General features: G+C 36.6%; 1 protein-coding gene across 1 annotated transcript in view; it reads left to right on the forward strand.

Annotated features, from left to right (window-relative positions):
* The window catches only part of Vps13c (vacuolar protein sorting 13 homolog C), a 176,092-nt gene that overhangs the window by 53,371 nt on the left and 107,808 nt on the right, over nt 1–14,913 (forward strand). The gene's annotated exons all lie outside the window — the stretch shown is intronic.

Consider the following 14,913-nt stretch of genomic DNA (forward strand, 5'->3'; position numbering starts at 1 on the left):
CTCCCATCACCTCTCTCTACCCAATGTACTGTGACACATTTCTCTCTCTTTTTTTTCTTCCCCCTCACACCATCATATATGTATTTTGTATAACAATGAGGGTCTCCTTCCATCTTCCGTGCAATTCCCCTTCTCCCTCCCATTCCCTCCCACCTCTCTTCCCTGTTTAGTGGTAATCTTCTTCTCATGCTCTTCCTCCCTACTCTGTTTTGTGTCATCCCCCCTTACATCAGAGAAGACATTTGGCATTTGTTTTTTAGGGATTGGCTAACTTCACTTAGTATAATCTGCTCTAATGCCATCCATTTCCCTGCAAATGCCATGATCTTGTTATTTTTTAGTGCTGAGTAATATTCCATTGTGTATAAATGCCACATTTTTTTTAATCCATTTATCTATTGAAGGGCATCTAGGTTGGTTCCACAGTCTAGCTATTGTGAATGGTGCTGCTATGAACACTGATGTAGCTGTGTCCCTGTAGTATGTATGCTCTTTTTAGATCTTTTGGGTATAATCTGAGAAGGGAAATAGCTGGGTCAAATGGTGGTTCCATTCCCAGCTTTCCAAGGAATCTCCATACTGCTTTCCAAATTGGCTGTACCAATTTGCAGTCCCACCAGCAATATACAAGTGTATCTTTTTCCCCACATCCTCGCCAGCACTTGTTGTTGTTTGACTTCATAAGGACTGCCATTCTTACTGGAATGAGATGGCATCTAGAGTGGTTTTAATTTGCATTTCTCTGATTGCTAGAGATGGTGAGCATTTTTTCATGTAATTATTGATTGATTGTATATCCTCCTCTGAGAAGTGTCTGTTCAGATCCTTGGCCCATTTGTTGATTGGGTTATTTGTTTTAAAGTTGTTTAACTTTTTGAGTTCTTTGTATACTCTGGAGATTAGAACTCTATCTGAAGTGTGAGGGGTAAAAATTTGTTCCCAGGATGTAGGCTCCCTATTTACCTCACTTATTATTTCTCTTGCTGAGAGAAAACTTTTTAGTTTGAATATGTCCCATTTGTTGATTCTTGATTTTAACTCTTGTGCTATAGGTGTCCTATTAAGGAATTTGGAGCCTGACCCCACGAGATGGAGATTAGGGCCAACTTTTTCTTCTATTAGATGCAGAGTCTCTGGTTTGATTCCTAGCTCCTTGATCCATTTTGAGTTAACTTTTGTGCATGGTGAGATAAAGGGATTCAATTTCATTTTGTTGTATATGGATTTCCACTTCTCCCAGCACCATTTGTTGAAGATGCTATCCTTTCTCCATTGCATGCTTTTAGCACCTTTGTCTAATATAAGGTAGTTGTAATTTTGTGGATTGGTCTCTGTGTCCTCTATTCTGTACCATTGGTCTACCTGCCTGTTTTGGTACCAGTACCATGCTGTTTTTGTTACTATTGCTCTGTAGTATAGTTTAAAATTTGGTATCTCTATACCACCTGTTTCACTCTTCCTGCTTAGAATTGTTTTAGCTATTCTGGGTATTTTATTTTTCCATATGAATTTCATGATTGCTTTTTCTATTTCTGCGAGGAATGCCATTGGGATTTTGATTGGCATTGCATTAAACCTATAGAGTACTTTGGTAATATGGCCATTTTAATGATATTAATTCTGCCTATCCATGAACAAAGTATATCTTTCCATCTTTTAAGGTCTTCTTCTATTTCTCTCTTTAGGGTTCTGTAGTTTTCATTGTATAGGTCTTTCACTTCTTTTGTTAGGTTGATTACCAAGTATTTTAATTTTTTTGAGGATATTGTGAATGGGGTGGTTGTCCTCATTTCCATTTCAGAGTATTTGTCACTGATATACAGGAATGCCTTTGATTTATGCGTGTTGATTTTATATCCTGCCACTTTGCTGAATTCATTTATTAATTCTAGTAGTTTCTTTGTAGACCCTTTTGGGTCTTCTAGGTATAGAATCATGTTTTCCGCAAATAGTACTAATTTAAGTTCTTCTTTTCCTATCTTTATGCCTTTAATTTCTTTCATCTGTCGAATTGTTCTGGCCAGTGTTTCGAGAACTATATTGAATAGAAGTGGTGAGAGAGGGCATCCCTGTCTTGTTCCAGATTTTAGAGGGAATGCCTTCAATTTTTCTCCGTTTAGAATGATGCTAGCCTGAGGCTTAGCATGAATAGCTTTTACAATGTTGAGGTAAATTTCTGTTATCCCTAGTTTTTCTAGAGTTTTGAACATAAAGGGATGCTGTATTTTGTTGAATGCTTTTTCTGCGTCTATAGAGATGATCATTTGGTTCTTATCTTTAAGTCTGTTGATGTGGTGAATTACATTTATTGATTTCCATATATTAAACCAGGGATGAATCCTACTTGATCATGGTGCACAATCTTTTTGGTATGTTTTTGTATCTGATTTGCCAGAATTTTATTGAGGATTTTTGCATCTATGTTCATTAGAAATATTGGTCTGTAGTTTTCTTTCTTTCAAGTGTCTTTGTCTGGTTTAGGAATCAGGGTGATGTTAGCCTTGTAGAATGAATTTGGAAGTACTCCCTCTTTTTCTATTTCCTGAAATAGCTTGAAAAGTATTGGTATTAGTTCTTCTTTAAAGGTTTTGTAAAACTCTGCTGTATACCCATCGGGTCCTGGGCTTTTCTTGGTTGGTAGTCTTTTGATGGCTTCTTCTATTTCCTCAATTGACATTGGTCTGTTTAGGTTGTGTATATCCTCCTTTCTCAATCTGGGCAGATCATATGACTTAAGAAATTTATCGATGCCTTCACTGTTTTCTATTTTATTGGAGTATAAGATTTCAAAATAATTTCTAATTATCTTCTGTATTTCTATAGTGTCTGTTGTGATATTGCCTTTTTCATCCCGTATGCTAGTAATTTGAGTTTTCTGTCTTCTTCTCTTCGTTAGCATGGCTAAGGGTCTGTCGATCTTATTTATTTTTTCAAAGAACCAACTTTTAGTTTTGTCAATTTTTTCAATTGTTTCTTTTATTTTGATTTCATTGATTTCAGCTCTGATTTTAATTATTTCTTGCTTACTACTGCATTTGCTGTTGTTTTGCTCTTCTTTTTCTAGGGCTTTGAGATGAAGTGTGAGATAATTTATTTGTTGGTTTTTTTCTTTTTTTTTGAGGAATGAACTCCAAGCAATGAATTTTCCTCTTAGGACTGCTTTCATTGTGTCCCGTAGATTCCGATATGTTGTGTCTGTGTTTTCATTTATCTCTAAGAATTTTTTAATTTCCTCCTTGATGTCTTCTGTAACCCATTGATCATTTAGTAACATATTGTTCATTCTCCAAGTGATGTAGGATTTTTTCTTCCTTCTTTTATCGTTGATTTCCAGTTTCATTCCATTATGATTGGATGAGATGCATGGTATTATCTTTATTCCTTTATAATTTCTAAGAGTTGCCCTATGGCATAATATATGGTCTATTTTTGAGAAGGATCCATGTGCTGCTGAGAAAAAAGTATATCTGCTGGATGATGGTTGATATATTCTATATATGTCAGTTAAATCTAGGTTATTAATTGTGTTGTTGAGTTCTATAGTTTCTTTATTCAACTTATGTTTGGAAGATCTGTCTAGTGGTTAGAGATAATTATTGTGTTGTGGTCTATTTGTCTCGAACTTGAGGAGAGTTTGTTTTATGAATATAGCAGCACCATTGTTTGGGGCATATATATTGATGATTGTTATGTCTTTTTGGTGAATGGTTCCCTTTAACAGTATATAGTGTCCTTCTTTATCCCTTTTGGTTAACTTAGGCTTGAAGTCAGTTTTATTTGATATGAGTATGGCCACCCCTGCTTGCTTCCGAGGTCCATGTGAGTGGTATGATTTTTCCCAACCTTTCACCTTCAGCCTGTGTATGTCTTTTCCTATCAGATGAGTCGCCTGAAGGCAGCATATTATTGGATCTGTTTTTTTAATCCAGGTTACTAGCCTATGTCGCTTATGGTGAGGTTAAGCCATTAACGTTTAGGGTTACTATTGATATATTTTGTACTTCCAGTCATGTTTGTTTATCTATTTATTTATTATTTTTTAATTAGATTTGTTTTTCCTCTTTAATTAGTCCCCCCCCCCATTTACTGAGGTACTTCCCACTGTTGGTTTTGGTTGTTGTTTTTCATTTCCTCTTCGTGTAGTGTTTTGCCCAAAATGCTTTGCAGTGCTGGTTTTCTGGCTGCATATTTTTTTACCTTTTGTTTATCGTGGAAGGTTTTTATTTCATTGTCAAACCTGAAGCTCAATTTTGCTGGATACAATATTCTTGGTTGGCACCCAATATCTTTCAGCATTTGAAATACGTTGTTCCAGGATCTTCTTGCTTTCAGTGTCTGTGATGAAAAATCAGCCATTAATCTAATTGGTTTACCCCTAATTGGTTTACCTCCTTTCTCTTGTAGCCTTTAATATTCTCTCCTTGTTCTGTATATTGGATATCTTCATAATAATGTGTCTTGGTGTGGGTCTCTTGTGGTTTTGTATATTCGGCGTCCTGTAGGCTTCTAGGATTTGGACTTCGTTTCATTTTTCATGTCTGGAAAGTTTTATAAAATTATTTCATTTAATAGATTGCTCATTACTTTGATTTGGACCTCTATACCTTCCTCTATCCCAATGACTCTTAAGTTTGTTTTTTTTATGATATCCCATATCTCTTGATGTTTTGTTCACGGTTTCTTACCAGCCTTTCTGAGTTGATTAGACTCTTTTTGAGATGATGTATTTTGTCTTCATTGTCTGATGTTCTGACTTCTACTTGGTCTACTCTACTGGTGATACTCTCATTTGAATTTTTAAATTTGGTTTATAATTTCCTTCATTTCTAGGATTTCTGTTTGATTTTTTTATAACCTCTATCTCCCTGTAGAGTTGTTCTTTTGCTTCTTGAATTTGTTTATGTAATTCATTGTTGAAGTGATCTTTTATTGTTTGCATTTGCTGTCTAATGTCCTCTTTAAGATTCCATACCATCTGAATCAAGTATGTCTTGAATTCTTATCTGATGATAAAGATGCATCTAGCATCTCCTGTAAATTTAAGCTGTCCTGCATTGTTTGTGTTCCTTTTCTTCATTGTTTTTTCATGATTCTCGAGTTTCTTTCCAGCCCTGTTTGACTGCTGTGTTATTATTTTCTCCTATATATTTGTTTTGGTTTTGTATAGCTCTGAGATCTCTCCTTTGTGATGGGAGACAATGTCTAGAGATGTTGGGTTTAATTGTAATTTAAAGTAAATTCATTAGTTTTATAAAAGTCATACCGATTCTGATGGCATATAGAGAACTGAGGTTTGGTCTTAGAACTTTATGTTTAGGTTGGAAGATGTGATGGTATGGGGGTTAGTATATCTTAGCTTCTTTGGAGGATTGCTCTCATGAAGGGGGATATTCACAGGAGAATAGACAGGAGTATTTGGGGGTAGCTAAGGACTTAGGAGCACTATAGACAGCCTCAGAATATTCACCTATTTGCATTTAGTAAATTACACATAATAGAAGTAGTAATGCTTGGGAGGAAAGGTAGGGGAAAGGGAAGGAAGAAATCAAGAAAGAGAAAGAGAAAAAAAGAAAAAGAAAAAAAGAAAAAGAAAAAAATTAAAATTAAAATTAACAAAAAATGCACTGTTAGAGTTCTATTTTCTTCTCTTCCAGTAGGTGAAACTGTGCTTTCTGGACTAAGTCTCTGCCATCAGGATGTAGGAAACAATCCGTGTGAGGCGGCTCGCCCTCTGCAGCTGGGTGTCTATCTAATCCCAGTCGCTTAGTGTTGCTCCTGGTCTCTAGCCCCTTGGTTTCTCCTGCCAGCCAGGCCCTACTTACTGGGGCACTTCTCTACAGCTCTAGCTACACTCTGGGCCTGCAGTTTCCTGGATGCCCTGCTCTCTTGAATGACTGGGTACTCTCTTTGTTTGTTGTTCACCCAGACCTCATGGTTGTGGAGTGCAGGAGTTGGAAACCGGCAGCCTATTGTGTTGGATTTCCTGTGATAGCCACGCCCTGAGAGCTGGCGAGAAAGGTTTTGATTTTCGCTGCTGGTGGGAGGGGGAGTTGGAGGTCAGGTGCCTTTTCTATTTCCCTCGGCTCTGATGTTCACACCCCCGGAGAGCTGGGGAGAGATTTTTTGAGTTTTCCCAGCTGTATGGCAGCAGGGGTTGCTGAGGGTCACACACCTGTTCTATCGCCGAATTCGCTGCAATGCGATCCGAAACGCCAAACGCTGATGACATCAGTTCTCTAATATGGTGGCGGCAGGTTTCCTTGCCGGGTGTCGGGGAGGAGGGTGGATCTAGGCCCTTTGTCTCCTAAGTCCCAACTTCAGATCTCCATCTGGTGCCCTGCGGAGGCGTGGTTAGCAGGTTCTCACAGGATCCGAAGTTCCATTTCTCTGTGCTGGTGGCAGGTCTCAGCAATGCTCACTCACCTCCAGCTGTGGCCAGAACCTCCGCGCACGGGTTGGCTCAGATTCACTCGCGTCAGAGCCACATCACTGCCCCTCAGATATTTAAACTCTTCCCTTAGGTTTCATTGTAGCCCAGCTTCGCTGAATATTCCTGACAAGACAGCATCCAGCTGTTCCGAACTTGCTCACTGGTAGCGCAGCCTCGCAGGTCACGGGGGTGCTAACTTGCTACCCGGTGCCATCTTAGATCTCCCCCATTTATTTTTGAAGATTGTTATTCTGACCAGAGTGAGATGCAATCTCAGTGTATTTTTTTGGGGGGGAGGGGTACCAGGGATTGAACTCAGGGTCACTCGACCACTGAGCCACATCCCCAAACCTCTGTTGTATTTTATTTAGAGATAGCATCTCGCTGAGTTGCTTAGGGCCTCGCTTTGCTGAGGCTAGCTTTTAACTCGTGGTTTTCCGGCTCAGCTTCCTGAGCTGCTGGGATTATAGGCATGTGCCACTGTGCCCAGCCTCAATGTAGTTTTGATTTGCATTTCTCTACTTGCTAGAGATGTTGAACATTTCTTCATATGTTTGTTGATTGATTGTATTTCTTCTTCTCTGATGTGTCCGTTCAGTTCCTTAGCCCATTTAATGATTGGGTTATTTGTGTTTTTTGCTTTTTTTAAAAAATATTTTTTAAGTTGTTGATGGACCTTTATTTTATTCATTTATTCATATGCAGTGCTGAGAATCAAACCCAGTGCCTCACATATGTGAGGCAAGCGCTCTACCATTGAGCCTGGTAGAGCTACCCCAGCCCCTCTTTTTTATATATCCTGGAGATTAATACTTTATCTTAGGTGCAGGTGACAAAGATTTTCTAGGCTCTTGTTTTCATGTTATTGATTGTTTCCTTTGCTGTGAAGAAGTTTTTTAATTTGACAGCATTCCATTTGTTGATTCTTAATTTTGCTGCTTGTGTTTTATGAGTCTTGTTAAGGAAGTTAGTTCTTTAGCTGATTTGGTGAAGAAATGGGCCTACTTTGTCTTCTGGTATGTGCGGGGTTTCTGTTCTGGTGCCTAAGTCTTTGATCCACTTTGAGTTGAGTTTTGTGTGGGGTGAGAAATAGGGGTTTAATTTCATTTTGCTTCATATGGATTTCCAGAACCATTTGTTGAAGAGGCTATCTTTTCTCCAGTGTATGTTTTTGGTGCCTTTGTATAGTATGAGACAACTGTATTTATGTGGGTTTGTCTTTGTGTCTTTTAATCTGTACCTTTGGTCTTTGTGCCTGTTTTGGTGCCAGTACCATGCCATTTTTGTTGATGATAGCTCTGTGGTATAATTTAAGGTTTGATATCATGATTCCTCCTGCTTCACTTTTGTTGCTAAGGATTGCATTGGCTTTCTGGGTCTCTTATTTTTCAAATGAATTTCATGATTGCGTTTTCTATTTTTATGAAGAATATCATTGGGATTTTAATAGGAATTGCATTAAATCTGTACGATGCTTTTGGTAGTACGGCCATTTTGACAATGTTAATTCTGCCTATTCAAGAGCAGGGAGGTCTTTCCATCTTCTCATGTCTTCTTCAATTTCTTTCTTTAGTGTTCTATAGTTTTCATTAGAGGTCTTTTACCTCCTTTGCTAGATTGACTGTCAAACATTTTTATTTTTATTTTTTTGAGGCTATTGTGAATGAGATAATTTTCCTGACTTCTCTTTCAGTGGATTCAGCACTGATGTATAGGAACACATTTGATTTATGGGTGTTAATTTTATATCCTTCTACTTTGCATAATTCATTTATTGGTTCTAGAAGTTTTCTGGTGGAATTTTTGTGTCTTCTAAATATAGAATCATGTCATCTGCAAATAGTGATAGTTTGAGTTCTTCTCTTCCTATTTGTATTCCTTTAATTTCTTTCTTCTGTCTAATTGCACTGGCTAGAGTTTCAAGGCCTACTTTGAATAGAAGTGGTGAAAGAGGGCATTCCTATCTTGTTCTAGTTCTTAGAGGGAATGCTTTCAGTTTTTCTCCATGTAGAATGATGTTGACCTTGGGTTTACAATATTGAGGTATGTTCTTACTGTCCCTAGTTTTTCTAGTGTTTTGAACATGAAGGGGTGTTATATTTTGTCAAATGCTTTTTCAACATCTATTGAGATAATCATATGATTCTTGTCTTTAAGTCTATTGACATGATGAATTATATTTATTAATTTCAGTATGTTGAATCAGCCTTGTTTTCCTGGGATGAACCCCATTTGATCATGGTAATTGTTTTATATGTGATTTGCCAGAATTGTATTGAGATTTTTGCACATATGTTCATCCGGGATATTCGTTTGAAGTTTTCTTTCCTTGATGTGTCTTTGTCTGGTTTTGGTATCAAGATGATACTAGCTTTAAAGAATGAGTTTGGAAGGCACCCCTCCTTTTTTATTTCAGTATTGGTGTTAATTCTTCTCTGAAGGTCTTGTAGAACTTGGCTGAGAATCTGTCTGGTCATAGGCTTTTCTTAGTTGGTAGGCTCTTTTCTTGGGAGGGGTACCAGGGATTGAATTCAGGGGTATTAGACCACTTAGCCACATGCCCAACCCTATTTTCTATTTTTTTTTTTAGAGACAGGCTCTCACTGAGTTGATCAGTGCTTCGCTTTTGCTGAGCCTGGCTTTGAACTTGTGATCTTCTTTTCTCAGCTTCTCAAGCCGCTGAGATTTTAAGTGTGAGCTACTGGGTGTGTTCTGTTTCATTGCTTGAAATTGATCAGTATAAATTGTGTATGTACTTCTGATTCATTTTGGATAGGTCATATGTCTCTAGAAATTTGTCTATGTTTTCAAGATATTCTATTTTATTGGAATATAAATTTTCAAAATACTTTCTGATTATCTTCTGTATTTCAGTCGTCTGTTGTGATATTTCCTTTTTCATCGTAAAATTTAGTAATTTGAGTTTTCTCTTTTTCTTCATTAGCATGGTTAAAGTTTTATCAATTTTATTTATTTTTTCAAGGAATCAACTTTTTGTTTTGTCAGTTTTTTGAATTATTTCTTTTTGTTTCAATTTCATTGCTTTCAGCTCTGATTTTAATTTTTTCCTGTCTTCTGCATTTGGTGTTGATTTGTTTTTCTGTTTCTAGGGCTTTGAGAAATAATGCAAAGTCATTTATTTTTTGACTTTTTATTCTTTTAATGAATAAGCTCAATATGTAATGATGTTTTCTTTTAGCCCTGCCTTCATAGTGTCCCAGAGATTTTGATATGTTGTATTGCTATTCTCATTTACCTGTGAGTATTTTTTTTTATTTCATCCCTGATTTAGTCTGCTATTCATTAGTTATTCAGTAGCATATTATTTAGTCTCCAGGAGTTAGAGCAGCTTCTGTTTTATATTTTGTCATTGATTGCTAATTGCATTCCATTATGATCTGATAGAATTCAGGATAGTATCTGTAGCTTTTTGTATTTGCTAAGAGTTGTTTTGTGGCATAAAATATGGTCTGTTTTAGAGAAGGATCCATGTACTGCTGACAAGAAGGTGTATTCGCTCATTGATGGATAAAATATTCTCTATATGTCTGTTAAGTCTAAATTATTGATCATATTATTTAGTTCTATAGTTTCTTTGTTTAGTTTTTGTTTGGAGGATGTATCCAGTGGTGTGAGAGCATGTCTCTAGAAATTTGTCCACATATTATTGTGTTGTGGTCTATTTGATTCTTGAAATTCAGAAGGGCTTATTTGATGTACATAGATGCTCCATTGTTTGGGACATAAATATTTATGATTGTTATGTGTTGTTGATTTATAATTCCCTTAAGCAGTTTGAAATGTCCTTCTTTATCCCTTTGATTACCTTTGGTTTGATGTCCTTTATCTGATATGAGGATTGAAACCTCTGCTTGTTTATGCATTCCATGTGAATGATATGTTTTTTTCCATCCTTTCACCTTCAGTCTGTGGATGTTTGTGTCCATGAGGTGATTCTCTTGGAGACAGCATATTGCTGGCTCTTTTTTTGTTAAAAAAATTATTTATTTATTCTGATTTGTTATACATGATGCCAGAATGCAATTCATTTCATATTACACATATAGAGCACAAATATTCAAACCACTGATTGTACACAAAGTATTTTCACAACATTTGTGTCTTCATACATGTACTTAGGGTAAGGATGTCTAACTTATTCCACCATCATTCCTACCCCTTTGCCCCCTCCCATCCGCTCCCTCTCTTTTGCCCTATCTAAAATTTCCCCCTTCCTCCTATGCTCCTGCTGCCTCCATCCCCGTTATGATGAGTCATTCTCATATCAAAGAAAACATTTGGCCTTTGTCTTTTTGGGATTGGCTTGCTTCACTTAGCATTATATTCTCCAACTCCATCTATTTACCTGCAAATGTCATGATTTTATTCTCTTTTAATGCTGAGTAATGTTCCATTGTGAAATATATACACCAAAGTTTCCCTATCCATTCATCTGCTGAAGGGCATGTGGTTAGTTCTACAATTTAGCTATTGTGAATTGTGCTGCTATAAGCATTGATGTGGCTGTGTCCCTGTAGTATGCTGTTTTTAAGTCATTTGGGTATAAACAGAGGAGTGGGATAGCTGGGTCAAATGGTGGTTCCATTCCTAGTTTTCCAAGGAATCTCCATACTTGGAAATTTAGGCCATTAATGTTGAAGGTTATTATTGAGATATGATTTTTATTCCCAGTCATTTTGGTTTATTTGGTCTCTAATTGCTAGAGATGTTGAACGTTTTTTCATGTTTGTTGATATCCTCTTCTGAGAAGTGTCTGTTCAGTTCCTTGGCCCCTTTATTGATTGGGATATTTGTTTTTTTTTAGGTTAAGGTTTTTGAGTGCTTTATATATCCTAGAGTTTAGTGCTCTATCTGATGTTTTTGTGGTAAAGATTTGCTCAGAGATTTCGATATGTTGTATTGGTGTTCTCTCTAAGAATTTTTTAATCTCCTCCTTGATATCTTTTGCAACCCCTTGTTCATTCAAAAACATATTATTTCGTCTCCATTTTTTTATTTTATCATTGATTTCTAATTTCATTCCATTGTGGTCTGATACAATGCAGAGTACTCTCTCTACTTTTTTGTATTTACTAAGATTTGCTTTGTGGAATAATAGAGGACACAAAGTCTAATCCACATAACTACAGTAATCTTATATTAGACAAAGATGCCAAAAACATGCATTGGAGAAAAGATAACTGTTCAACATAGTTCTTGAAACTCTAGCCAGAACAATCAGACAGATGAAAGAAATTAAAGGGATATGGATAGGTAAAGAAGAACTCAAATTATCACTATTTGCAGACAGTATGATTCTATACCTAGGGGACCCAAAAAATTCCACCAGAAATCTCCTAGAACTAATAAATGAATTCAGCAAAGTAGCTGGATATAAAATCAACACCCATAAATCAAAGGCATTTCTGTACATCAGTGACACATCCACAGAAAGAGAAATGGGGAAAACTACCCCATTTACAGTAGCCTCAAAAAAAAAAAAAATACTTGGGAATCTACTTAACGAAAGAGGTGAAAGACCTCTACAACAAAAACTACAGAATGCTAAAGAAAGAAATTAAAGACCTTAGAAGATGGAAAGATCTATCTTGTTCTTGAATAGGTAGAATTAATATTGTCAAAATGACCATAGTACCAAAAGCACTCATAGATTTAAGGCAATTCCGATCAAAATCCCAATGACATTCTTCATAGAAATAGAAAAAACAATCATGAAATTCATCTGGAAAAATAAGAGACCCAGAATATCCAAAGCAATCCTTAGCAAGAAGAGTAAATCTGGTGGCATTACTATCCCAGACCTTAAACTATAGTACAGAGCAATAGTAACAGAAACAGCATGGTATTTGCACCAAAATAGATTGGTAGACCAGTGGTACAGAATAGAGGACAGAAAGTCTAACCCATATAACTACAGTTATCTTCTATTAGACCAGGTTCCAGAAACATTCATTGGAGAAAAGATAGGCTCTTCAACAAATGGGTCTTGTTTTTAAATCCAGTCATCCTGTCTATGTCTTTTGATGGATGAGTTTAGGCCATTAACGTTGAAGGTTATTATTGAGATATGATTTGTATTCCCAGTAATTTTGGTTTATATTTGATTATTAGTTTGAATTAGTTTCTCCTTTGAATATTCCTTTAGTGTAGTTCCTCCCTTTGCTGGTCTTTACTTTTTTTTTTTCCTTTTAATTTTCATGGAATATTTTGTTGGGAATGTTTTGTAGTGCCAGCTTTCTATTTGTGAATTCTTTTAGCTTTTGTTTATCATTGAAGGTTTTGATTTCATCTTAGAATCTAAAGGTTAATTTTGCTGGATATAGAATTCTTGGTAGACATCCATTTTCTTTCAGTGCTTGGGATATATTATTCCAGACCTCTTAGCTTTGAGAGTTTGGGTTGAGAAATCAGCTGACATCCTAATTGGTTTCTCCCTATACATAATCTGATATTTTTCTCTTACCACATTTAAAAATTTTATCCTTATTCTGTATGTTACGTATTTTTAGTATAATGTGCCTTGTTGTGGGTCTGTTATGATTTTGAACATTTGGGGCCCTCTAAGCCTCTTGTATTTGATTTTCCATTTTATTCTTCAGGTTTTGGAAATTTTCTGATATTATTTCATTGAAAAGGTTGTGCATTCCTTTGGTTTGAGTCTCTTTGCCTTCATCTATCCTGATAAATCTTAAATTTTGTCTTTTCATGTTATCCCATAATTCCTGGAAGTTCTCTTCATGGTTTCTTAACACCTTCTGTTTGTGACCAACTCTGTTTTCAAGATTATATATTTTTTCTGCATTGCCTGAAGTTCTTTCTTCCAAGCAGTCTAATCTGTTGGTCTTGCTTTCCATTGAATTTATAATTGGTTCATTTCTTCCTTTATTGAGGATTTCTTTTCAGAATCTTTATGTCTTTATTGAAGTGTTCTTCATCTCCTGAGTTTTATCTCTGATTTTACTCCTTACATCATCCTTTATATCACATATTAGTTTAACTGTGTACATTCTAAACTCCTTCTCTGTCATTGCTTCTACTGTGGTGTTGGTGGATTGTATTCTGTTATTGAACTATCTTAATTTGTTTAGGGCAATTTGTACCTTGTTTTTTCATGTTGTTTGTGTGTCTACCCATCTAGCAGTATGGATCTGAGGCAGTGCAATTTCTGTGCTATGGATGTATAGAATCCCTTGAAGTTTTCCTGTACTTCACCTTTAAGGGGGAGATAAATAATCACAGCACCCAATGTAAACAGTTTACAGCCTTAACTAAAATAGCTCCTATTAAGATATTTATAGTTTTGTTGCAATAGACAAAAATGATGTATGCAATTATTGTCTACAGTATAAACAGTAAGTTTGCAAAGAGTTTACAATTTCAAATGATGGACAAAGCAGAAACAGAAGTGGTGTAAGATGTGATGTTTATGAAGAAGAAGGAGAGAATATAGAAGTAAAGAATTATAGGAAGTGTGCAAGAGGAATTAATAGAGGTTGGCTGTTTGCAGGAGAAAAGAGAGAGAATTCAGGGAAACATATAAATGAGAGGAAATGTATACACAGTAAAAATAAAAAAATATTAGAAATAGATAAAAGTAATATTAAAAGAATACACAACAAAACTATACTATATTATTCAGAAATCCTAGTCCTCAGTAAACTGATGCATGAAAAATACTTGGTTTCAAAAATGGTAGATATGTGAGAGAGAAAAGAAAAGAAAAGGGAAAACGGTCTCAGTGAAAAAATTGAACAATTTTTTTTTTTTTTTTTTTTTTTAGTTCTAGAGTTTCTGAGCTTTTCTTCTCAGCAGTTAGGTGGGGTTGTCTGGAGTTTGATGCTAGCTCCACCTTCAGGATGGTTGGGGTTGCTAGGGTGAGAGGGTTAGTCCTGGAGGTGAAGCTCCTGGAGGCAGGGTATAGGGCTAGGTATGCTCCTCTTTCTTAGCTGGGTGCCATTTGGTCTGGAGATTTTAAGGCAGTACACCTCCAAGGCCCAGCAATTGCTAGTACATGTTGGAAAACTGCGCCCAGGAATCTCCTTTGGTTTCCACTCGTGTGGTATAGGAGTTTGTGCTTAGCCCCCATACTTTGCCTGTGAACCCCACAATTCCTGGTCTCTGATTCAGTCTCTGAGCTGTATCTCTCCTGTCCCCAACCTTTCAAATTCCCGGTCATGTGCTTCTTCTTCTCTTGCAAGCAGCCAGTTTGGAGGGGGAGGGAGTAGCCAAGTGGGTTTCCACAACCAGTGGGTTTGCCCAGCTTGTTTTTCAGGCCAGGCTTGGGTTTGCCAGTAATCAGTTCCCTGAGCTGCCAGTCCCTGTGTCATGGCTGCAAAATGGTTCTTCTGCTGTCCTTCAGGTATGCCACTGATAGAGATGCAGCTTCACTCCTGTACACAGATACTGTGTAGCACAGCTCACTGTGTTTTTGAACAGTGTCTCCTATCTCTAAGCTCTCCCTA

Source organism: Marmota marmota, unplaced genomic scaffold (assembly GCF_001458135.2).
Source record: "Marmota marmota marmota unplaced genomic scaffold, marMar, whole genome shotgun sequence".
NCBI classification, from domain to species: Eukaryota; Metazoa; Chordata; class Mammalia; order Rodentia; family Sciuridae; genus Marmota; species Marmota marmota.